This window comes from Magnolia sinica, chromosome 19 (assembly GCF_029962835.1).
Source record: "Magnolia sinica isolate HGM2019 chromosome 19, MsV1, whole genome shotgun sequence".
Taxonomy (NCBI): domain Eukaryota; kingdom Viridiplantae; phylum Streptophyta; class Magnoliopsida; order Magnoliales; family Magnoliaceae; genus Magnolia; species Magnolia sinica.
In genome coordinates, this window is record NC_080591.1 from 58,199,568 (window position 1) to 58,225,210 (window position 25,643).

At 38.2% G+C, this 25,643-nt stretch overlaps 1 long non-coding RNA gene and 1 pseudogene across 2 annotated transcripts; both read left to right on the plus strand.

Annotated features, from left to right (window-relative positions):
- The first annotated feature begins 12 nt into the window (after positions 1–12).
- Positions 13–20,150, plus strand: LOC131234632 (uncharacterized; annotated as a pseudogene).
- Positions 20,151–22,482: 2,332 nt separating this feature from the next.
- LOC131235346 (uncharacterized) lies at positions 22,483–24,106 on the plus strand. Of its 2 annotated transcripts, XR_009166077.1 has the most exons (6): positions 22,483–22,928; positions 23,026–23,081; positions 23,206–23,291; positions 23,398–23,490; positions 23,769–23,906; positions 23,989–24,106. It is a non-coding gene; the product is annotated as an uncharacterized LOC131235346 (long non-coding RNA). The 2 variants fall into 2 exon arrangements; XR_009166076.1 differs by having other exon boundaries at positions 22,502–23,291.
- Positions 24,107–25,643: the final 1,537 nt, after the last annotated feature.

Consider the following 25,643-nt stretch of genomic DNA (forward strand, 5'->3'; position numbering starts at 1 on the left):
AATGTTCATCCAATGGCCGGTAAATCCTCTACAGAGATCTTGGCCATTGGTGCTAGCGGTATGGCAGAGCGGGCCATGAAAGCTTGTAAGGAACCACATGTGGGCGTGCAGATTAATATAGTAACATCGTCGTTGGTGCAAGATGATGGAGATGCAGATTCAATGGCTACGATTTTGACGGGGTCCCCGGTGGTCCCTATATCAAGATCTTCTATTGAAGCATTGGAAGGGATGAACTTGGAATCTAATGGTAGTATAAGTGTGTAATATGTCAAGATGAATTCTTGGGAGGGGTTGGGATATTATCGTATGCCGTGCTCACATATTTTTCAATGTATAATCCGATGGTTGGAGGAAAGACACGTATGCCCAGTCTGTCGATTTGAGACGCCGGTAAAGCACATGCAAGAAAGCTGATTATTATTATTTTTTGTTATAATCAGTATTCTCAATTTTTTACCGATATGTATGATATTCTATTTGATTTTAGTTTTTTTAGCTTTTTTTTTTTTAATTCAACTTTTTTATTCACCTGTGTAGGCCCACCATCCTATAAAAAATAAATGAGAACCACCAAAAATAACTTTTAAATTTAAATAGTGGCCTGGTTTCAATAGGAGTGCTTGATCCCTACTATTCTCTTTGCTATTCCTCACTTGTGTTTTGGATCTGCCTTATATCAGACTCGTCCCCTAATTAACATAAGGCGAAAGATGTCATGGTAGTCCCACATAGCACAGGTAAATTGGGTCCGTTGGGCTTTGGGCTGTATACAAGGCCCGTGGAAATGACCTATATTTAAGGCCGTTTATTAATCAGGACGGGCTTGGGATGAATATAAGAGACATTTAGCACAGACCGAACCTGGCACGGCCTTGATGATGTCATGGTAAATATGAGGTAGATCCAAGGTTCAACTGGACCACACACGGAAACAGCCGTGATGATGAGGCCCATGTTGAAAACTTGCTAGGGCCACTGTCATGTTTATTTCCCATCCAACCTATCCGCAAGGTCACGTGGACCTGAATGAACGTAACACAAAAATACCAGATTAATCCACTTTGTGTGGTCCACCTGAGCCTTGGAACAGTCTTATATATGTTTGGGCTTGTATCCTAAAATTATATGGAAGAGGGATAGACGGTGTGGATAAAACCCATAGACCATGTCTCTTGAGAGCTCCACCGTGTGAGCTTACGGTACTGGTCGGTGTGGTGGGCTTCACAATGATGTATGTGTTTTATCCATGCCATCCATTTTTCCATTTCATTTTGTATTATTAAACCAAAACTGAAGTATATCAAAATCTCAGGTGGACCACACCGTAGGAAAAAGTGGTGATTGAACGGTCACCATTAAAACCTTCCTTGAGCCCAGTTTTGGATCAAGCTGATATTTGTATTTTCCCTTTAGGGGATGCGGATTGGCTGATGTATCAGCCACCATCGACCTTGCTGGTGTGGGTACATGTCATGCCACCACAATGATATATTTATTATATCCAATTGTTCATCCATTTGATGAGATCATTTTAAAGCATGCACAAAAATGAGTCACATCCACAACTTAAGCGGCCCACACTACTAATAGAAGTAGGGACAATGATTCTCACCCTTAAAACATTCGCAGGACCCACCGTAATATTTATTTTCCATCCAATCTGCTCATAAGGTCACGTGGACCTATATGAAGAGATAAAACAAATATTATATTGATCCAAAAGTTCTTAGCCCCAAACGGGTTTAAATGGTAGACTCTCTATCCCATAGTTTTTTGCAGTGTGGTCAACTTGATCTTTGGATCTATCTTTGTTTTCTTTATGAAGCCTTGCGATGAGCTTGCCAAATGGATGGACGGTTTGAATATAACACATACCTCAGGAACTTTTTAATGGTGGGTGTTCAATCACCACTGTCTCCCTGTAGTGTAGGCAGACCTGAGATTTGGATCTACCTCAGTTTTGGGCTCGTGCCCAAACTAGTAATCCAAAATGGATGAACGGCATGGATAAAGTACAAACATAATAGCTAGCCCACAGAGCTTTTTCAGCTCCGACTAGTAACCAGTTATCGGTAATAGAGGGGTTGCTACCGAATCTGAAACCTACCGCTGGTCTAAGCGGCTGGATCACGAGTTTCTTGTAGCACCAATGTATTTCCTGCGGAACAAAGCTCCATGGGGCCACCTGGATGCCTGTGTAAAATCCATTATGTCCATCAATTTTGGCGGGACATGTTAGGATGAGTCTAAAAAACTATACTGATCAAATACCCAAATTAATTGGCCATACTACAAGAAAAAGTTGTGATTGACGACCACTGTTGGAACTTAGTGGGGCCCACAAAATTTTCTTATCAGGCTGATTATTAGATTGTAAATCTCCACCTATGTAATATTCTCTCCAGCTATGTGATATTATATATTTAGCACCTAGGATCTTTCTTACAGCTATGCATATTGCCTATATCAATAGGTTATAATCATACTATAAAGAGGGTGTCTTTCCTCTAATACAATACACATAGAAATTCCAAACGTATTATGGTATTAGAGCCAAGTTTGATCAGGGCCGTTCATCCAAATTTTGAACGGTCAGGATCTCTTGACAGATCAGAGTATACACTGATCTTCAGTGTATAATCTTCCTCAATCCATCTTTACTCCCACCAACCCCATTAGCACGACGGTTCTCATCCTCTGCTGTGACCACTAGAATCCAAGACAACAACAACATGGCTACTTCAAAGTCTCCTGAGTCTACTATAAGCACTACTCTTGCATTACGGGATTCTTCCAATCCACTCTACCATTATCATTCGGATTAGCCAGGTATTGTGTTTGTTTCTCAACAACTTAATGGAGATTATAACTATACCACTTGGAGTCGTGCTATGATTGTCGCTCTTAGCGCGAAAAAAAATTGTGCTTCGTTGATGGTTCCTACCCACGACCACTTACTACTTCACCTGATTTTACCTCTTAGACTCGATGCAATCATATGGTTCTCTCTTGGGTTCTCAATGCCCTCACAAAGGAGTTATCCAATAGTGTCGTTTACACTGATAACGCTCATGATATTTGGATTGATCTACGTGATCACCGCTTTGCTCAAAGCAATGGTCCACGTATATTCCAGCTCTAACGTTCCATCTGCTCTCATACACAAAATCAGTCCACCATTGCTTTATATTTTTCTCAGTTGAATTCATACTGGGATGAATTATCTTCTTTCTTTACACTTCCCACGTGTACTTGTGGTGCATCCAAAGATCTCGCTTCTCATCAACAGAATGAATGTCTCATGCAATTCCTTATGGGATTTAATGAAAGTTATTCCGCTATACGAGGACAACTACTTCTTATGAATCCTCTCCCGATGATTAATAAAGCATATTCCTTATTACTCCAAGAAGAGAAACAACGTAAAGTCGCTACGTCTCCTCAGCCTTCTGATGCTACCATGACACTGGTCATTGCCAATCCTCCATCTCATATGGTTCTTAGTCACAATCCTAGATGTAACTCCTACAAAGACAACTACGGCAAACGTCGACCCAATCTCACATGTGATCATTGTGGCTGGATTTGTCACATAAAAGACAGATGTCATGCCCTTCATGGATATCCACCTGACCATCATTTACATGGCTCCACTCCATCAAGACCAATCAGAGCACCATCTCGTGACAATACAAGTGCTACCACTTCTGCCCCATCCACTCCATCTCTTACTCCAGAGCAGTATCAACAGCTTTTATTTCTATTCAAATAAAGGTACAATACTGCCTGAGGCACATCTTGCAAGTAATTCATCTTGTCTCTCTGCTTCCTCCTCTCCTTTCACATGGATTATCGACACTGGTGCCACAACCCATATATTTCATTCTCCATCTTTATTTCATTCTTCCTCCCAATCCACCATCTTTCCCCCCCATTATATTACCTAATGGTCATCTTGCCCCTGTTACTCATATGGGGACTGTTCCTCTCACCCCATCCATTTCCCTTACTGATGCACTCTGTGTTTCATCTTTTCATTTTAATCTTCTATCCGTTAGTTAATTAACTCATTCATTAAACTGTTTCATTACCTTTTTTTGTTGACTTTTGCCTTTTTCAGGACCTAGCTACGAAGATGACGATTGACTGGGTAAGGAGCAAGGTGGTCTCTACCATTTTCTTCCACAAGCTTCTTCCACTGCTCTATCCACATCTTCTCCTTCTTCTCCACAGTTATGGCATCGGCGCCTGGGCCATCCCTCACAAGCTCGCATCCACACTTTATCAACCACTTTACCTTTTGTTGTTTTTTCTAAACAATTTCATTGTGATGTTTGTCCTCTAGCAAAACAGACTCGTCTACCTTTCTCTTCCAGTTCTATTTCTACTATCGGTATTTTTAATTTAATTCATTGTGATATCTGGGGACCCTACTCAGTTCCATCTCATTCTGGTGCTCGTTATTTTTTAACAATAGTTGATGATTTTTCACTATTGTGATATCTGGGGACCCTACTCAGTGGCCTTGAAGATTACTGACATTACAAAGAAAGCCCATGAAGTTGGAAAGAAGATGATACATGTTGTTACTGAGTTTAAGGTTTTAAATGTGATTCAAGAAGAAGATGAAGAGGATGAAGAAGAAACACTAGCGTATCTCTTTAGAGAATCAGTTGATTTGGCTTATCAGAGGAGGGCTGGTGGAGTCCCAGCATCGCGATCTTCACTCGAAGCATTGGAGATGATGACATTCAACAAAGGAGATAACAAAGAAATCAAGTGTACAATTTCTCTGAATGAGTTCTCTACAGGGATGGAGGTCATACGTATGCCGTGCTCACATACATTTGATGGTGAATGTATAATTCGATGGTTGGAGATGAACCATGTCTGTCCGCTTTGCCAGTTTGAGATGCCTAAACAGTCAGAAGAAATTTGAAATATTGATTTATTTATTTATTGTTTATTTTTTAATGGACAATTAGTCTTTGTAAATTTTAGAATTACAATTTGTAGCAAATAGAGGATCCGAATTTCTTTGTAGTTTGGATTGGAATTTTCGGACATGGATTACAATAGTGATACAATATTTTAGGGTCTGTTAGGGTATATAGGGGATCTAAATCACTGATGTAGATTGCTTTTTCTTTCTGTCTTTTTTTTTTTTTTTTTTTTTTGATGTAGATTGCTTGCTCATGCTCAGATCGATCCATTGATTATGGGATTGTGGACCAATATTGCTCAACGTTGGCCCACTTTAAGGCTTGCAGTGAATATTGTTGCTGCTAGTGGCATGCACTCAAATGTCTAGGGTCATTTAGTATCTTTTTGAAAGCATTCCTCATTCCACATAGTGTAAGAACAATTATGGCATTACAGATAACTGTACAAGTGAAGGAACAACTTTTCAAAACAATATGAGAAGGGGTGCAACCCTTCAAACTTGCATTAAAATCTGTAAAGTGAAGGAAACAACTTTTCAAAACAAAAGGAGAAGGGGTGCAACCCTTCAAAATTGCATTAAAAGACACAACCACGCATGTGCATGCACCCATTACCACAGCCTGGCCCAACAGAAAATTTTGAAACACTAATATTTTAAAATATGAGAAGCCGTGGATCCAAAAAAATTCCCTTATAAGCCAACTGCAAGTATATAAAATTTTGGCACTGGGAGGGACGTGATGAGGTCGACGGTATTCCTCGAGGGATAAGTTCTCCAAATCCACTGAACTCTCTGGACTCCTCTTGGATAGGAGTGCACATCGAACTTGTAAAACCATGGAACGTGACCAAATGGTTCTAGAGTGCACTGGACCGGAAATGACCAAACAGTCTAGTTTGGTCCGGTTATAGAGTGCACCGGTTCCGGTTCCAAAAATCAAAGGCGAGCAGCTTTAGTTGTAAAATTTGGTCCATTGATTACGATTCCATGGTTGTCCAAACACAGGTTTCACTTAATATGTTGTTTTTTCTCAAAAGAATAATTTGATCCCAAACATAAGATTGGATGATCAAAATACAACGGTATTTCCCGACATGCAATCATTAAGCAATGATGATGTTAATTCCACCTAATGCAATTCAATATACTTTAATTTGCACCCCAAACAAGCCCTAAGGAGGCTCTTGGCTAGCCCCCAAACCTAAAATATCACAAAATAGCCTCGGACCTGCAACATATATAGCTATGGAAACACAAACCCTGCACCCCTCATCATCATACACATTGAATCATGGCCAGGACTCTATTCACCTCCATCACCAACCCTGAACTCCCAATCCTCATACACATTGCATGGAGCAGAAAGCATATCATAGTATTATACTGCATAGGAACCAGGAGTGCCTAAGCAACCAACAAGTACTCGATAACTTAGAACACGAACACCAGCAGCAGATCATCTACACCAGCACCCGGCTATTCGAAACAGGAAACAAAGGCAGCCTACATGCACGAGGCAAACTCCCTCATATCAGGAGATAAACATAGGAGACTTAAAGTTCGCACTGTCGCAGACACCTGTTGTACCACCAACACCAGAATAGGGGCATTTGAGAGCATGCAATGCCAACAAACTCACTGAGTACGACTAAATAATAATAATAATAATAATAATAAGAAGAAGAAGAAGAAGAAGAAGAAGAAGAAGAAGACTGAATTTTATATAGATGCATTGGAGTTACAGCCATTTGGGTAGGTCCCAGCAAAAAGGAATCGGACCACGCCTATCATATACATGAATACCAAAGCTAGGCTTAGTGATACGAAGACTGCCCTAACTCGCTCTATCAAGGAAGATCAGCCCACAAATCTTGGCGGGGAGGTCTTCCAAACCCTGGAAAAGGAGATCCTTGTGCCTCACGCTCTCTAATTGCGCGAGCTCATCAGCTGGGAAGTAGGCCTCCCTAGGGCAGTGGGAAAAGCGAATATGATGAGAGCCTTGATCCTGGTTAGCCAATACCACATGGTCCATGAGAGCTTTGTGCCTAGGGAGAGAGTAGAAATCACCGACATGGAGTCACTAGCAACCTCCACTATGTTGAGACCATGGCTAGCACACAGAATGAGGCCATATGATTGAAACATATTCAACCTTCCATCAAAGATAAATATGTGAGCATGGAATATGTGAGATCCTCTTCCCCATAGAAAATTTATCACGGTAGGTGGCACACTTGATGGATTTTGAAGCCGGGACGACATCTCATCTCTGCTTATACAAATGGATTGATTCTCTCAATGCCCAAGCTAGCATTTAATCCTCTTCTTCCTTTTCTTCTTCTTCTTACCGTCAATGTCAACACCTCAACCTCCCCTACGACATACAACATCTTCATTCCTCTTTCACTGTCCTTTTCTGCCATATTGGTAATATTATTCGATGTGATGAATCAATGAGCCTTGGATTAACGCCCATTGCTGAGACTCAAATATTGCATAATTTTCTTCATTTATATCTTGGTTTTATGAACATGAATCAGCTTAATATTTTATTTTACGCATGTATATATTGCAAGGTGAATTTAAGAGCTTGAATTGAAAAAGGGTACTAAAAGCATGGATTTGATGCTCAAGAATCACCAAGGCAAGGGATGGATCTTAGGAGACCAAGATTGGAGAATTCACATGCCAAAGATCTAAGAAAACCAAGTGAGGAATGAAGAGAATCGAAGATTTAAAGTGAAGAATCCTGAAATCGTCCTGAAAAAGTGTATTTTGAAACTCTTAAGTTTATTTTGGAAAACTACGCAGCGTAAAGTCTATTTTAACAAATTATGCAGTGTGAACTCTATTTTAGAAAACTGCGTAAATTTGAGGCGGTTTCTAAAGTTTTTCAACTTCGTACGAAAGTTAGAGTTCCCCACTTATAAATAGGGCTTCCCAGGGCATTCTTAAGCATCATTCAAAGCATTCAAGAGTAAGGTTTAGGGTTTTCAATTTTATTAAAATTTTATATATTTTTTTTCTTTTAGATCTTTTCTATTTGCATTTATTTATTTCTTGTTGCTTTCTTTCTCTATTCTAGTCATGTTTTTCTAAGTTCCCTTTAGCCCAAGCTAAAAGGGAAGCATATTGGTTTAATGTTCTCATAGTTATGGTAATTGATTATTTTAATGATGAGAAGAATGGTGTATGCATGTTATTTATTGTTTAAGTTTAGTTTTTTATCATAGTGTGAGATTCATATGTTTTCATCATATGAGATCCACATTGATAGATAGGCTTACCCTGGATCAATTAGATTTCCTAGATAGGAGAGGTTCTCAACATGTTATATTTCTTTGATATTCATTATCTCATTGATATTGAATTCTTAAAATTATCGCGCTTAAGAATATATATATATATATATATATATATATATATATATATATATATATATATATATATATCAATGGTGCAAATCCATGATTTTCTAATCTTTTATATCATTTATTTAAAATGTTTAAATTATTTTATTTTCCGATTAAGCCGACCATAATGCTTAGATCCTAGTTGTGTTATCCAAGTCATCATGATTTCAAAATATTAACCTATGTATAGAACTTTGAAGCAGCTTGGGTATTGTTTTCAAATTAATTAAATTTCATATATTCAAAACCTTCAAAATCATTTCATTTATTTAGTTTACATTACTTAATTAATTTTGCATTTGATTTTCTCATTCTCACAATTCATCTCCCTATGGGATCGACCCTGTATTCACAGGATATTACTTACGAACCTCTGCACTTGGAGGTAAGCAATCACCCATATACAAGACCATGTCTAGAATGCAGGCCTGAGCCATTGATGTTTCGAAGAAACAGTGGAGCTTATTTAAGGACGTTTTCATCACCAAAGGATCTTCCCTCTTTATGGAAAGAGAAATGTTCATTTGTTGAGAAATCAACTTCTAAGATCTTCTCTTTTAGGCAAACTTTGACAGATGGGATTGGTTCTTCATTTCTAAACATTTCATCCAATTTAGCGTGGACCCACAACAATTAATAGCAATTGGAAGAGAAGAGATGTAATTAATAAAATTATGTAACTTATTGTTATTATTTATTGAAAATTGAAAGAGAAGAATTTCTAAGTTGAATGGCATTTTAGTTGGTTAGACCGAATTGTCTACAACTGTTTTAGATGAAAACACCCCAGCGATCCTAAAACCTCTAAGTTCAGATGTTGTGGCCCACGTTATATTTAGATGAGGCTGATTTTTGTATTTTCGCTTTATCCCGGTGAGTTAAACAAGGTTCGATGAAGATATACACCATGGTATGATGTAGAGTGGGTCGCGGACACTTTCATGTTCAAGATGGACCAGAAAATGCCTGATTGGAGGTCGAAGTGATTCAGACAGTCAAAACCATAAAACAGACATATCTCACAAAACCAGAATGAGCTATTTGACTTCCAATATATGATTCTCGGTAGGAGAAGCTACTTTAGCTACTCAACCCCAATTCTGGGTAGGAGAAGCTACTTTAGCTGCCCAACCCCGCTATGTCAGGTTTCCAACGCAAATTGAGATTCTGTCAGATCATGATTATAACTCTTTAAATTTTGGTAAGTTAATTTTAGGAGTTGTGTAACATGGTGAAGCCAAATAGGACACTTACTATTTTTGGCTGAAAACCATGAAGTCTAGTAGGATTCATGACCATCTATAAATAGTAAGTTTAGTATTTATAGTAAGTTACATGAGTTTGAGTTTAAATCTGAAACTTGTGAGGAGTCCTGATTGAGGATTGACAAACACATGGGCGAACCAAGCTCATGCATGTCGCTGACTGTCTGCCCCAGATCCTGTAATTGAGGATAGAACCTGATGGACCGAGCAGATCCCTTACATGTTGTAGTGGACCGTGGTAATCGTTTGGACTAACCGTAATTTGACATACTCTATCATTTTCTCTTGGTTCTATGCAACTACATGTAATAAGCTTATTCTACAATCTAGTGTGTGGGGCGCACTATGTTGTAGAGATCACATCCAATCCATCTATATCTGCTACGTACCAAAAATCAGCCTGATGCAAAACCAACGTTGTTCACACAACAAGGACACTTGGGGTGAGGGTGCCCACCATTAAAACCTTCCTGCAGAGTCTGGGGATGACTTTTTATAAGCCATCTAATCCATTCAGTGGATGGGTCCCACCGGCATGACTAGGTATCTAAAATCAGGGCACTCTAAAACTCAAATGGGCCACATCGTATTAGAGGTTTCAAGTAAGATTTTGCACGGTGTGGCCAACCTGAGTTTTGGATCATGCTAAGCTTTGGAGAAAATGAGAGGGCGCACATGATGGACGTACTGGATGTGCGACCGACCTGTTCAGAGGAACCTGTGACTGTCAATACATAGGCTGGCTTTTGGGCTGATTATTTGTTGCGGGTTTGGGCATACATTTTAGGCCCTTGAAGAGGCTCCAGCCTATATATAAGAGACAACAAATTGAGCTGATTATTTGTTGCGGGTTTGGGCATACATTTTAGGCCCATGAAGAGGCTCCAGCTTATATATAAAAGACAACAAATTGAGGATATATATATATATATATATATATATATATATATATATATATAGAGAGAGAGAGAGAGAGAGAGAGAGAGAGAGAGAGAGAGAGAGAGAGAGCTTATGGGAACTTCCTATGAGGTCCAGCTGTGTGGGAGAGAGAGAGAGCTTATGGGAACTTCCTATGAGGTCCAGCTGTGTGGGCCCCACAGTGATGCGTGATGAGGTCGACCTCATGAGAAGTTCCCACGAGCTCGCACACGTTTATTGATGCCCTGGCCCATGAATCAGATTGATCCATGGGTCAGGTGAGTCCTAGTTACACGTAATTAATGGGTTTGATGAAGGACACACCATGGTCTTCCCCCTCCCAAATGTAAGGTTGGCATCACATTCCCATATATAGTTTCCTCTGATGTGGATCACTTAAGTCATGGATGTAAATGAGTTTCTCCCAAAGGCCTAACATCAAAGAGAAAACCTGATGGATGGAGTGGATTTTAGATATACGATCAGAGGAAGGGTGTTTTACCTGCTGTGTGAAGCAGGTGTTGTAGATTATTACGGTAGTAGGACATCAGTATCATGCACATTGTGCACCCTACTACGAAGATTACACGTCTAAAAATTCTAAGAACATCCTCTCATTAGAATGGAAACAGCCATGTATTGTGTCGGTCTCTGATTGTCCATTGATTTTGATGTTATAGCCCGATTGATGAGAGGGCTGGTCTGTTTATTTTTATTTTTTATATTTTACACCATGTGAACTTCATGGTGGGACATACTGTTTGCATGGTGATGATGACTCTATCTTATATATAAAAGACCGCATGGGTTAGATTACAAGGGAGAGTTAATCTTTTATGGTTCTAAAATATCCTAAATTTCGGAGAATTGGCAACGAGTTTGATGCTGGGATGAACGTGATGAGGTGATTCATCAATGTGATAATGAAAACGAATTTACTACCCTTTAAATAGGGATACCAAACCTTAGAAGAAGTTTCATAATCAAACTCCAACTCAAACTCCTTAAAATTCATAACTTACTATATATATATATATAGTAAATTTACTATTTATAATAATTGTATTATTTGTCTTAACCACTGTATTCTCCTAAATTTTCTAAGCACCTTTCATGTTGAACACAATTCCTAAACCTCAAAGGGGATTGATGAAATCTTGCAAATTCGGCATGGGTAACCCTGCTGTTCCAGTTTGGTTGCGTAAAGTAGCTTTTCCTACCCCAAAATCATATATGGCACGTTGAATAACTTATTCTGATTTGCGAGATATGCCTGTTTTAAAGTTCTGATGGTCTAGATCACCTTTGCCTTTGATTGGGCCTTCTCTAGACCATCTTAGACATGAAAGTTTTTTTGATCCGTTCTACATCAGTCCCCTCCACTTCAAAAGAAGTCATCTTCGAGTTCTCGTGCTGATTCAGTTTATAATACTCGGTCAAGTGCACCCCGTAACGATACCCGGATCAAAAGTTATGGCTAATTTACGGTTCAACTTCTTTTGGTCCAACCATGCTAGGAGTTTATCGATGCCACGTCCTACATCAGACCCCTCCACTTGGAAAAAACTCGTCCTCGAGTTATTCAATGGACTTCGCTCGTGGTACTCAAATAATTTCTAGCACCGATATTTATTAGCATCATTCTTATAATTTGCATTAGGCTCTTGAGTTGAAAGAATACATGTACTCATGCTATCCTTGACTTGACTAGTATGGATTAGTTCTTTCACTTGTGCCTTCAAGATTTGACATTCTTTCTGACTCATCCAAAAATAAAGGCGGTTGGGTAAATTAGCCCCAGGTGCAAGGCTTATGTATTGTTGGATGTCCCTCATGGGAGGCAATTCATCAGGTAAATATCCGGGTCAATTTATTTATTTATTTATTTTTTTAATTCGTTCAGAAATGACCTTAAACTTAGAGGAATATCTAAAGGCTCCACCATGGAGCTACTAGTGCCTTTGTCTACATAAGAATGTGGGTGTCCACGGATGTAGGTTCTTGCATTGAGGGGATCACATCAACTCTTGGATATGTGAGGCATATACTCAATCCAATTCACTTGATCATGTACACCGTCTTTACCAAGCATGTCTTATTAATTCGATGTACTGCAAGTGAGTGTTCATATGCAAAACCATTTGGGTGACCTATCTTTTGGACATCTTGGTTTGTGATAAATAACAGAGCTTGTCTCATCTGAGTACTTCGAGTGAGATCCCATGAATTAGGTGGGCTATATCGTAAGAAATAATGTTGGGTGTGGAAGCGTTACTCAGACATGACATAGCTATGAATTAAACAAGCATAGAGATAGAAATTTCGAGTATGCACAGAGAACACAATGATTTACAGGAAAAACCTTTGCAGGAAAAAACACGAAAGAGTACCAAAACTTGGAGCATAGCCGACGGACATGTGTCTGTTTTCGCTACGGCTATTAACCGTCGGAATTTCAACGCCTAAAACCCGTAGCTGAATTACCACAATCCGTAGCGAAAGTGTTGATTTCTAAGGGTGGACGTCCAATCGCTACTGTTTTCTCGTGGTGTTGTTCATCCGAGATTTATTTCAAGATGATTTTTTGGTATCAACCTTAAAATATTGTTTAGAAATGGATTTACGGTGTGGATTAAAAACAAACATCATTATGGGGCCCGTAGAGCCCTACCAGATCCAAAGCACAAGCCACCGTTGTCACAGTGAATGGGTGTGAGTTTTACGATTTATGTAAAATGGTGGTGACTCGTTCATATAAAACATGGGTTTGATATATGGCTATCAGGACCATCCGAATAATGGGTATTGTTGTAGATGGTTTATATTTATAATTTTCTTATGTAATATTATCTTAAACATTCAATAAATGGACCCTTAATTGTACGGCTGTGAATAGAGTGTAACTCTTATCCCGTTTCAGAAGAGGAATTTCCAAATCCCTCTTTCGACCGCCTTTTCTTCCTCTCCGTTCCCGCTTTTGAGCACTCTCTTCATCTTCCGAGCGACCTTCTGCCTTGCGGTGGCGTGATGATTCAGACCGTTCATCCAGAAGCTGTGAATCTTTCGAGCGCCGTTCTTTCGAATGCACATTCTCAGTGATTAGAGATCATCATATCTCATGCTAAGGTGAGTCATAAATTTGCAAATCCCTATTTTATGTTTGTGTGGATGATAAGATGTCTGACGATGGTTTGAGAAGAGGATTGTTGATGGTCCACATTCAACCTGGACGTGTGACCTCCCTGGCAAGTGGAATGGCCTGATTTTTCAGACCACGTGATGTGCAGTGTGGACTGTGGAATCCACCTGAGGCATTGCTCGGATGTCACGGTGTTTATCCGCCAGCCCACTTCGATCTATGTGGTGTACATCCATGATGTTTATCAGGTGGCCCCAAAATTGAAGCAGATCCAAATATCAGGTGGACCACTCCATATGAAACAGCTGTGATTGAACGCCTACCGTTAAAAACTTTGAGGGCTCACTGTAATGTTTATTTACATTCAAACGGTTGATAAGATAAAAAAGACTGGGATAAATATCAGCTTGATCTGAAACTTCTGTGGCCCACAAGAAGTTTTTAATGGTCAATCACTACTGTTTCCTGTGTTGTGGTCTACCTAAGATTTGGATATGCTTCAGTTTCATGTCTCACGTCTTAAAATGATTACAGGTTGTGTATGTTTTACCTTTTCTTATGAGTTCCTGTTTTCAGAGTTGCATTGCTAGTTTTGACTTTTGGGTATTTGATAAAATGCATGGATATGCTGTTGTGGTGGAATGAGCTGCATTATCTTTTTTGCTGCATCGATTGTCTTGAGGCCAACGTTCTTTTAGGAATGAAGAAGCACTTGCTGACATCCTTTGATCTCTAGCACTACAGATCTCGTTGTTGTCCCCAACATTATTTATTTCTTTTGATCTGTTTAACAATTGCTTAAGCTTAGTTATGTTGGTTAGCATGAGGATGTGATTATAAATAGTAACGATTGTTATTCTATGCTACTAGATGTAGTTGGGTGCAATGACTGGCGCTTTGAAGTTGACAATATCTCCCTATGTCTTATCTTTCAAAAAATTATTTCCCTGTCTTGCAGTTGCCTTATAGCATGATCTCAAGTCTTAACATTTTTCTTTCTTCCAGAAACTGTGTTTGGCGTCGGCTTCCAAATGGGCAATGGAAGATGGGAAGGATATAATCAATTTCAGGGGTGGATACTGTTATTTCGCTTTCATATGGGGAAGTGAGTAAATCACTTCTGGGTTTCTTTTAAGCAACAACTATCGAGTGCCTTAAGCTGGCTGGATTAACTATAACCTGATTTTACAAGCAGGAGGTGACAGTATCCAGTGAAAAGCTATTACCTGCAAATCCAGATATCCTTGAGGGTGTCGATGATCTTATTAAGCATAGTTACCTGAATTAGCCCTCAGTTCTCTACAAACTTCAGTACAGATATTGTCATGAAAAGATTTATGTGAGCATCATTCTTGATTTTTTATTTTTATTTTCTGCTTAATGTGATGTTGGTTCCACCTCCATTGCCTTTATTGACTTCCTTTCCCATTTATCTTTCTGTAGACCAAAGCAGGGCTTGTTTTGGTTGCAATCATTCCCTTTAAAGAGGTGTCTCTTTATAGAAATGATTTTGTTATAGCCTATAGACAGAAACTTATGGATAGTCCACATGTATACGCTATAGTAGATACTGCCTTCAATGGGATGATTAGAAGAGGAATGGAAGAAACCTACCAAAGGATCCCCGAATTTCACTGAATTTTTGGATCTGCAGTATGAAAATGCTAATGTATTAGCTTATATGCACCAATAATCTCACATTTCACTGAATTTTTGGATCTGCAGCATGAAGTGAAGAAATTCACAAAGATGATTGTGAAAATGGTGAAGGAAGAGAAGTTGTACGAATCTCAGGGTGGTCCTATCGTCCTGTCGCAGGTTTGTTTCTTTTAGTAAGATAAACAATTCTCCAAATCCAATTTTGGTGGGCCTTGTTTAATCTTGTTAATTGGATTTTACTCTATGTCGAGTTTAGATAGAAAATGAATACAACACAATCCAGATTGCCTTTAAAGATAAGGGAGCATCCTATGTTTAGTGGGTGGCGCTAGGGACAGTTGTGCCATGGGTTATGTGCAAGCAAAAGGATGCTCCTGATCCAGTGGTTAGTACGCTTACATATTCCATCCATCTATCCCGCAAGAAATGAGCAGTTCACATCAGAGGTAATGAAGGATTAAAGATGCTTTTCTCTCTTTTTCTCTGTTTTAATTAAAGATCAATGCTTGCAATGGAAGGAATTGCAGAGATACTTTCACTGGCCCTAATAAACCCTACAAGCCTGTGTTATGGACTGAGAACTGGACTGCTCAGTAAGTACAACTTCTTAATAATAAGCCTTAAATAATTAATGCATTGGACCATTCGATTAATTAATGATCAAGGTGTCCTGTATCCGTTACGATACGGCCGTATCGGACGATACATAACGGTAACGGCCGACACCGTTACACGATACGGGGTCGAAACGGACACCCCCCGATTTTGTGACCGTAACGGCCGTTAAGGGCCATAACGGACGTTACAGACCCGTAATGGCTGTTACAGGCCTTGAAAAATAAGGAAAAAAAGGAAAAAAAAAAAACTTACCTTTTTTTTCTTTCTTCTTCTTCCAATTTATTATTCTTTATGTCTTTCGGCTTTTGATTAGCTTCTTCTTCTTCTTCTTCTTCCTCTCTCTCTCTCTCTCTCTCTCTCTCTCTCTCTCTCTCTCTTCTTTCCCTCTTCTTTCTTTTCTCTCTTCTTTCCCTCTTTTTTCTTTTCGGTTTCCCTCTCTCCCTTTTTTTTTTTTCGCAGGTGTACCACACACTAGCTAGCTGCTGGAGGTACGTGTCATGCTAAGACGAGCGCTGACACTTCTCGAGCTTCGAGTTGTATGAACGGTTCAAAGGAGATCAAAGTTACGTGGGCTCCACAGTGATGTATTTATTATATCTACACCGTTCATCTATTTTCAGAGATCATTTTAGAGCACTACCAAAAAAATAAATTATATCCAAAGATCGTCTGGACCACACCAAAAATAGTAGCGGAGATAATGATTTTCACCATTAAACAATTCGTAGGGCCCACCGTAACGTTTATTTTCCATCCAATTTGTTCAAGCCTTAAGACGAGCTCGTCAAATGAATGGACAGTTTAGATATAACACATACCTCGTGATCAGACCCGAGTGGGCCCCACCACGATGTATATATTTTATCCATGTCGTCCCTCCATTTTTCCACGTTATTTTAGGTTAGATCCAAAAGATTAGTAATATCCAAATCTCAGGTGGACCACACCATACGAAACTGTGGTTATAGAATGCTCACCATTAAAAATTTCTTAGGGTCCACTGTAATGTTTATTTCCAATCTAACATATTAATTGGGTCACACTGACGAGGACGGAGGGAAAACACATATGTTAGCTTGATCTAAAACTTTTGTAGCCCCCAATAAATTTTTAATGGTGAACGTTTAATTATTATTGTTTCTTATGGTGTAGTCCACCTGAGCTTTGGATGTGCCTCATTTTTGGGCTCACGCCCTAAAATTATTTGGCAAAATGGATGGACGGTGTGGATATAACACATTCATCATAGGTGGGGCCCAAAAAACTTTGACACGTGTGCTACACTTCACAATCCGAGTCCCGCCTAATTCGGGCCCTTAAAAAATTGTACATGAGACATATATTAACTTAAAATTTACCAATTAAATTATGGACTGCTATTGCTAACTCACAATGCTAAAATCAAATTGTTTGAATAGTTTTAATTGTTAATTTGTGGACTTTTATTTTTTAAAATAGGGCCTTTTGATTTTTTTTCATGATTTACTATCCAATAAATGTCCACCAATTCATAAGTGGGATAATGGCAATAAATTGCATGAATTTGAGGCTAATTTGGGGCATAGATTGGTCCTCCAAGTCAGCCCCAAATTGGCAACGCCATCTACCTGAATTTAATTTCATTTTTTTAAAGAACTATTGGGAGAATTTCATTTTTTTAAAGAACTATTGGGAGAAATGATATCAAATTGTTAAGTATATAAATTAGATATTTAGAAAATTAAATATATGAATTTTGTAGTCAAATTTAGGTTACCTGGTTCAAAAATTAATCAGACAGTCCGATACAACTTTTCACCAAAGAGTGGACTGTTACACCACCATAAACATGTTCCAATTTATAAATGAATGCATATTTGGATTGCTTAGAATATTCCGAATTTAATCCATATTTTTTCATATTTTTTGGTAAATAAAAAATAAAAAATTGCACCGTTACGGGTCGTTACACCCCCGTATCACCGTTACACCCCCGTATCTGTATCGGTATCGGAGGGCACCGTTACATCAACCGATACCGATACGGGATACCTTGTTAATGATTATATTACCAATGATAATACTAAAAAAACAACAATAAGGGACCGGGGGCTATCTTTTAAACTGGATACGATTTTAATGCTGAAACTCTTCCTCCATACACATTGAATACATGCTGATCATGGAAAATTAAACAGTGAACCATTGCATGGATTCAAAATATTCTGAAAATTTTGATGATTAGACGATCTCAACAGTTTGAGCATATGTAGAACTTGGACTGCTGACAATTTAGCCTTCGTAACTGTGGAGTTCATTGTCATCAACTGGATGTTTATGGTCTGTCTTATTAGCAAGTTTGGTGATATGTGCATCTACACTATGGGCCCATGATTTGGGCAGTCAGCATTGGCCTGTATGTGACATGTATGTTTGATGGGTTGGAGGCTTGGAGCATCCTATTGAGGTGTGGCTTACCGGATTTCAAATTTTCCCTAACAATAATATTAGGTCAAGAAGATGTATTTGCAAAAAAAAGAAGAAATATTCGCAACCAAAGTCTAGTTTGCAGCCAAAGCCTAGATGTTTTTCAAATTCAAGAAGACCCATTTTACATGATGGCCTGTTTTTTAAAGAGACTAACTGTATCAATTGGTTTGGTAATTACAGGTACAGATCGTTTGGTGACCCACCATCTCAAAGATCAGCTGAAGATCTAGCATACTCGGTCGCTCGTTTCTACTTGAAGAACGGCACACTCAACAACTACTACATGGTACAACCTGTTCTGAATTTTTGAAACAACTTCTCGAAGACTCAATGACTCAATTGTAATCAATAGAGGTAGAGGAATCCTTTTCCCTGACAATATTATCTTTTCATCTGTACTGATAGTATCATGGAGGAACTAATTTTGGGAGATACGCTTCCGAGTTCGTAACAACATGCTACTATGATGAAGCTCCACTTGATGAATATGGTTAGACAATTTGAACCCTTTCCTTCACCAATGAAATCTAATATTAATATTCCATATGAAACGTTGCTAGTAGTCACTGAATTTCTCTTGAAAAATGTTTGTAAAAGAGAACAAATTCAAATAGGAAGGTTGAACGTTCCCTGACAACTGAGATTATTATAATTTCTTCTTCTTCTTTTGTGTTTTTTTGCGTGAATTAACCAATTCAGCAATCATCAACTTCAGTTATAGGATTTTACTTTAGTTTTATGACAAAAAAAAATGAAATTACTTATGAGAAGATGCAAGCCCTAAGGTTAAATCAATATGTCAAATTGAATTGCAATTAATAGTCTAAGTGGAAGTACTCTTCTTGTAGTTTTCTTGCCTAGCATTTGTATTGAAAGACTGGGCTCTGAGTTCTGAAAGCACTACTTTGAGTTTTGAATTGAAAGAAATGTAACTGAAATTTGAAGCTACTTCCACAGTGTGAGTTGTAAGAAACGTCATCGTTACATTTTGTCATTTTCTCTTGATTAATCTGGACGTTTTTAGAGGAAAAAAAATAAAAATGGACGTTTTCATTTCTCCTTGTGAACCTTGCTTTTTTCAATGTGGAGAGCGTTTCAATCACAACAGTAGTGCATGCTACTTTTCAATGATCAAATAAGCCGAATAGAAAGAGTTCAGCATCACAGGGCTGGAATTACACCACCTTCGTAGTTGAGCTATTCATATGTTTTCAGCTGTGTAAAATTCTAAATGCTATCGAGAAAACAGAAATGGCTAAAATTAACAAAACAGTTTGAAATAAAATGTCAGGTATAAGAGAGTGACAACACAACTCTAAAGTGACTATGATCTCACCATTTTATTGTCCATGTAAAATTAGTAACTTGTTAGTTTTTCTATGTCCCTTATTAGTTTTAAGAGTTTGTCCAAAAGAAAAGAATTTGATTTGTTTTGATCTTTTCGTAAGGCATGCAAAGGGAACCAAAATGGGGCCACCTCAGGGACTTGCACTCTGCTTTGAGACTCTGTAGAAGGGCTTTGCTTTGGGGTTTTCCCACTGTCCAGAAATTGGAGGAGGAAATAGAGGTAGTAATACTATAGGATTTTTTTTTTTCAGATAACAAGAAAAAGGATAATGATCCAGCTATCCTAGTTGAATAGGGACGTGTGGGCAGTGCAATCACCTCATCTGAACTATCCAGTAAGTCCATCCCACACTTCATGGGCCCCCATGTGAAAATCGCACTGATCATGAAATCCTAGCCATCTTGAATAGCCTATAAAATGGACAGTCAAGATTGTTTATGGAAATAAACAATCGTTCCACCCAGATATTTGGGACACTAATGGATTGATTGCTTATAGTTCAAAAGAATTATTTAATTATCATTCTTCATCATCCCATCCATGGCTTGGAAGGAAGTTGTGTACACATTTTTTTAAAGGGTGGATTGCATCTCCATGTGGCATGATTCATGTTAACCAATGAAATATTGATTGGGGCTAATGGTCTCTCCAAATCGATTGGATGGACCATTAAAATGTCCCTATACAACTAGGTACAATGTTACTTGTATACTAGAAGATTGCTATGAGAGCAGTGGATCATTTCTCAAGAAGAAGAAAGGAAAAAAGAAAATTACTATGATGGTTGTATGGAATGTTATAATCTGATAAGAAGTTTGTGATGTAGGCTCAAGTCTATCAGCAGCCTGGAACCAATGTCTGTGTTGCCTTCATTGCCAACAATCATTCTACCTCAGCTATGACTGCAAACTTCAATGGTGGACAATATTATCTTCCCCCACATTCCATCAGTATACTCCCTGATTGCAAGACTCAGGTCTTCAACACTCAAAAGGTAAATTAGGGGATCCTTTGGTAGGTTTCTAAGCTATTAGGGGAGGAATGGAAGAACCTGTCAGAAGAAAAGCGAGTGCCTTATGAAGAGGTTTTGGCTTGTTGGACATTTTCTTCTCCGCCTCTGCAAGTCTACAAACACTCTTAATTTCTGTTTCTTATGTATTTCGGATTGCCAAGAAGCAGAGGGAAGATTATCTGCAACAAATGGAGCTTTACAAACAGAAGAAGAATGAGGTTAGTTTGCATACAAGCAATCAGATTTCTTATAAGACAGATCTGCAGAAAATGAGAATATATGTTATTTGGAACTAGGAAGCGACAGCTCTTCAAAAGGAAGATGAGGAACAGAGAAAGGTTCAAAAACAGGAAGCCATGTCTTGTTGATTAGCCATCGGCACTTTTTGAAGGATCTTGAGCATTCTTTCTTATAATTCAGTGTTAGGAAGTTCATTCACCTACATTTAGCTGAAGGCCTAAAATATATGCCTGTTGTGCAATGTAATAATTTAATTTCTCAGACAACACCATCTTTATTCCATAGACAAATTTCTTTTCAACAGTGACAACCGTTATTTGATGGTGTTAGGATAATCTAATCAGTGGGATTTTTGGTATATATTCCATCAATAGTGGGGCCTGCAGTCTGGATTTAGGCACAGGTACCACACATGTGGGGTGGATGTCACTGCAATATAGGAAAATGGTGGAAAATGCACATAGCAGTCTAGCCCATCAGCTACCCTTAGCCACAGGACATAATGGCATCCGTGTCTTTTGGTCTATCAATGGGAGGTCATTCTGGTGGTGTATGGATGTTTATCTAGTATTATATGCTTGGATGTTTGCCTCCACTATCAAAATTATTTTCTTTATCAACACTTTAACTATCCTGGCCCATGTTGCTTGCATTTTTTTTTTGGCTATGTGGACAATTGGAGGACTTTTGTGTGACATGTGCAGGTTCTTTTTTATTCTGTGCAGTGTGTTGTCCTGTTTTCATTTTGTTTGCATTGATGTGGATCCTTTGGGTGTTTATATAGAAAGTAATGGGAGATTCATTTTTGATGAGTTTTTTTGATAATAAAGCTGTGGTTTTTCCAATGGATGCATCTTTTTCATTACACAGGTCAAGAAAACTGTTTACACTGTTGCATGTTGGTGATGTGATTCGATTGGGCCAGTAGGTAAACATTTTTCTCACCATTTATGCATCTTTAGAATTGATTCTTAGTTACCATTGTATGTATTTCATTTTTAATCACACAGTCGATGTCCACCAATTCAATGGTCAGATAATCAAAATAATCTCTCTTTTTTTTCTTTTTGGTTAATGATACATCTGAACTGGAATATATTATTTGGATAGTTTAATTTGAATTTCTTGTATGGCAGGTATTCAATTTTTAAGAAATTTGAAAGAGCTTGCATACCATCCATCACACTGTCAGAGTATTGAAGTTCTTCTCTTGTACAATTTTTACGTAGCTCAAAAAAGATGCAATGATGCAGGTCACGACACCATGGTTTTAAGACTCAGAGACTCGAACTAACTCGTCTGTTCCCGAGTTGAGTCATACATGATGAGTGGGTAGTGACTCATCTCACAATCCAATTCTCATTGATGTGAATATGCTTTGATATGAGATTGAAGCAGGGTGGTTGCAGGTACTTAATTTTTGTCAATTGTATTGTGGTACAGGCATAGAAAACCAAAATTTCCTTCAACTCTCCTTTTCATAGGCAAATCTAAAGTGAACCTTCAAACTAGTTTTGTGTTGAATATTCATATTAAACAAAAAGCAAATACAAAACCCAATCAAGACATTGAAGAATCTGTGACTATCTTCCTCAAAGGTATGCATTTGTATCATGCTACAATTTGACCCATTAAACCACAAATTTTCAGTGTAGTAGTTAAATGCTTGTCCATATTACAAGTGGTTTTGCATCTCCAACTTCGCTTGGGTCAATGTGCTCCAATAAACTCATTTGTTGCTGAGGAGTATGATAACATGCAATGCCTGAGGAGGCTGCTAGACATGGGATGTGTTTAGTGTGGCCGTAGTAGTTGTTGTGGAGGCTGCTGGTCATAAGATGAGATGGATGTTGCTGTGGAGGGCCACTACATGCCATGGCGCTGTTTCTATTTTTCTCGGTACAGCTGTGATGATTTATGGGTTGCTTATTTTTTGATTGCTTTTAGTCCTTGTCTAAGCTTAGATTCCTTGTAATTGTTTCTTTTTGTTTCATAGGTTGGTGTTATGCAATAGGTAAGGGCCAACAATTTTTTGTGACGGTCAACAAAATGGTATTTTTGAAAGACCACTTGCATTTCACTGTTATGTTCATAGATTTAGTTTCATTGAAAGCTTTTAATCATCCTCTGATGCTGCAACTGATGTTGGTATTTTTGAAATTCTGATTTTCTGCAGGAGGGATAGCTTCAAATGATGTGTATCAAGATCAGATTCAGCATTTCCTAACAGCAATGTCTTCGCATGTTTACCGATATATATATGTAGGCAAACAGATAGAATCAGATATACTTCTTGGCTGTTTGAATTTGCTTTAATTGTTGGTTTTTCTTCTATGCATCTCACATCTCTCAGGATTTTCTGCTGTAGATTGAAAATGTATCTGGAACGTTGGTTATGCGCTGGGTTAACTCAAAGTCAGGAAGAATTTTAGGATGGGTTGAATGGGCCATTCAACAGGAGGTAATTTCTTAAGTTTGTCTAAAACCAAACACATTGCTCAGTGCTTCTTCATTACATTATTAGTAGTTTGTCACAAACAAGGCTTTTATTTGTTAAAGAGTTGATTCATTTGATCACCATTTGCTTCACAGTTGTTACCCTCTTCTACTGCTCTCTTTACAATCATGTGGTTATTGGGTATCTGTAGTTTCAATCATGTGGCTACAATCATCTTGTTCTTCTTCTTTCCTTTCTTTCTTCGTTGATTGTAACCTTGTCATTGTTCTACTGTGGAGCAGGGTGCTATTCATGCGGCTTTTTTGGAGGCCATCAGGCCCATGTTCCAGCACTCCGGAGCAGCCCTTACGGGAAGAAAGTCCTTTTAAGCAACAGCCTGAAGAAGTAATTTATGCTGTTTCAGGAAGTTCTGCAAGCGGGTAATCACTTTTCCTTTTTTGTTCCAAATGATCGTTAAAAAAGGTGTAACGCTTTTTTATGGGTCATATGGTTACTGCACAGGATATCACGCCTTCCTATGGCTGAAGCATGGCGTGACCTCTCATCCAAATAGAACACAATGGATGGGTTGAATGTCTGAACCACATTTTAACAGACCCTGTAAATAATCAAGAATAGGTGGGTATCCAATTTCAGCTGTTGTATGTAGTATGGTCCACTTAAGTTATAGATTGACTTGATTTTTAGGCCCGTGGCCCACCATAAAAGGGCACATCTGATTGATGGGGTGGATGTCCAACTAGATTATACTCACAAATTTCTGTTACAGTACTCAGAAAGTTGTGTTGGTGTTTTTTTTTTTTTTTTTTTTTTTTTCTGGTTGTATTTATTAAATAGGTATGAGATGAGTTGCACTAGTAGGAGCCTCACCTATTTTGAATTGGGTGTGTATGGATGCTATCGAATTTCGTTGCAATTAAATGTATACTAAAGTGGAAATTAGCAGAAGTACCTGGCAATCATATTCAAGGACTTGGCTTCCAGTTGCAACTATGCCACTTTCAAGTCAGATTGGAAAGGAATATGGTTCCAGTTTGAGGCTTACTTCTTCATTACAATCATTAGGGAACACCATTAGCTTAATTGTACATACAAACATGGGTTTTTTTTTTTTTTTTTCTTCTTCTTAAATCTTATTTTCATAAATGCTGTACTTCAATTTTTAAAGACAGTTGGAAACATATTCTCATGTGTCTTTAGTGTTTGTGGTTGATAGAAACTAAACATATTCTTAAGGGCCTGTTTGGATAGACAAAATCCATGGGAAAAAAAAGCAACTTCCATGATTTGACATTTTTTACGGTTTGGATTGGAAAGAAAACCATGGATTCTACAAAATAATCATTAGCCTTATGCACAGTGGCGGTTCTCTTGCAAAAGTTACAAGGTAAGCGTTGCCTAATGAATTTGGTAATGGGTTTTCTGCATTCTAAACAAATACCTCTTAAAAATGGTAGAGATGGTATAGTGTGTGTGAGTGATCCAAGGCTCAATCTCTGGTAGTGTTACCCTTTAAAAAATATCTGTATGTATGTATAATTTATGAATATGTTTTTGAGTAGTGCTGAGGGAAACAATAGTATGTAATCATTATTTTTTTTTCATGTCCACACCTTTGATTCTGGCTATCCAAACATGTCCTATAAGAAGCAAATGGTGGGGAAAAAAATAGATGGTTCATTGGACAATGGCATTAATTACGAGAAGTTGTTCACCATTCAAAAGAAGAAAGAAAAAAGAGTGAAAAGTTGTCATTGCTAATCACATGTATCACAAGTTTTTTTTTTTTTTTTTTTTGTCAATACACAAGGGCTGGAATACATGTTGATTTTCTTTAGAGCTTCATAGTTTTCTGTTGGAGAGAGCTATTGTGTTTCACATGGCTGCTCAATTCTAATGTCTAGGATGTGTGTCCAGTCGCATATGCTTTTTTTTTTTTAATGAGAAAATTCAGTAAACTTCTGCACAACATGTTTTATTTAAATCACAGGGTTAATTTGCTGCTTTTTCTATGTATTTTCAGTTGCTTGCTGTTGGACCCAACTAACGACTCTATTTCAAATCAAAAGGGAATAGAATCTCAACATAACATAATCAAAGCTGCGATGCAATGCACCAAACCATTAGAAGGGCACCATATTGAAGATTATCTAACA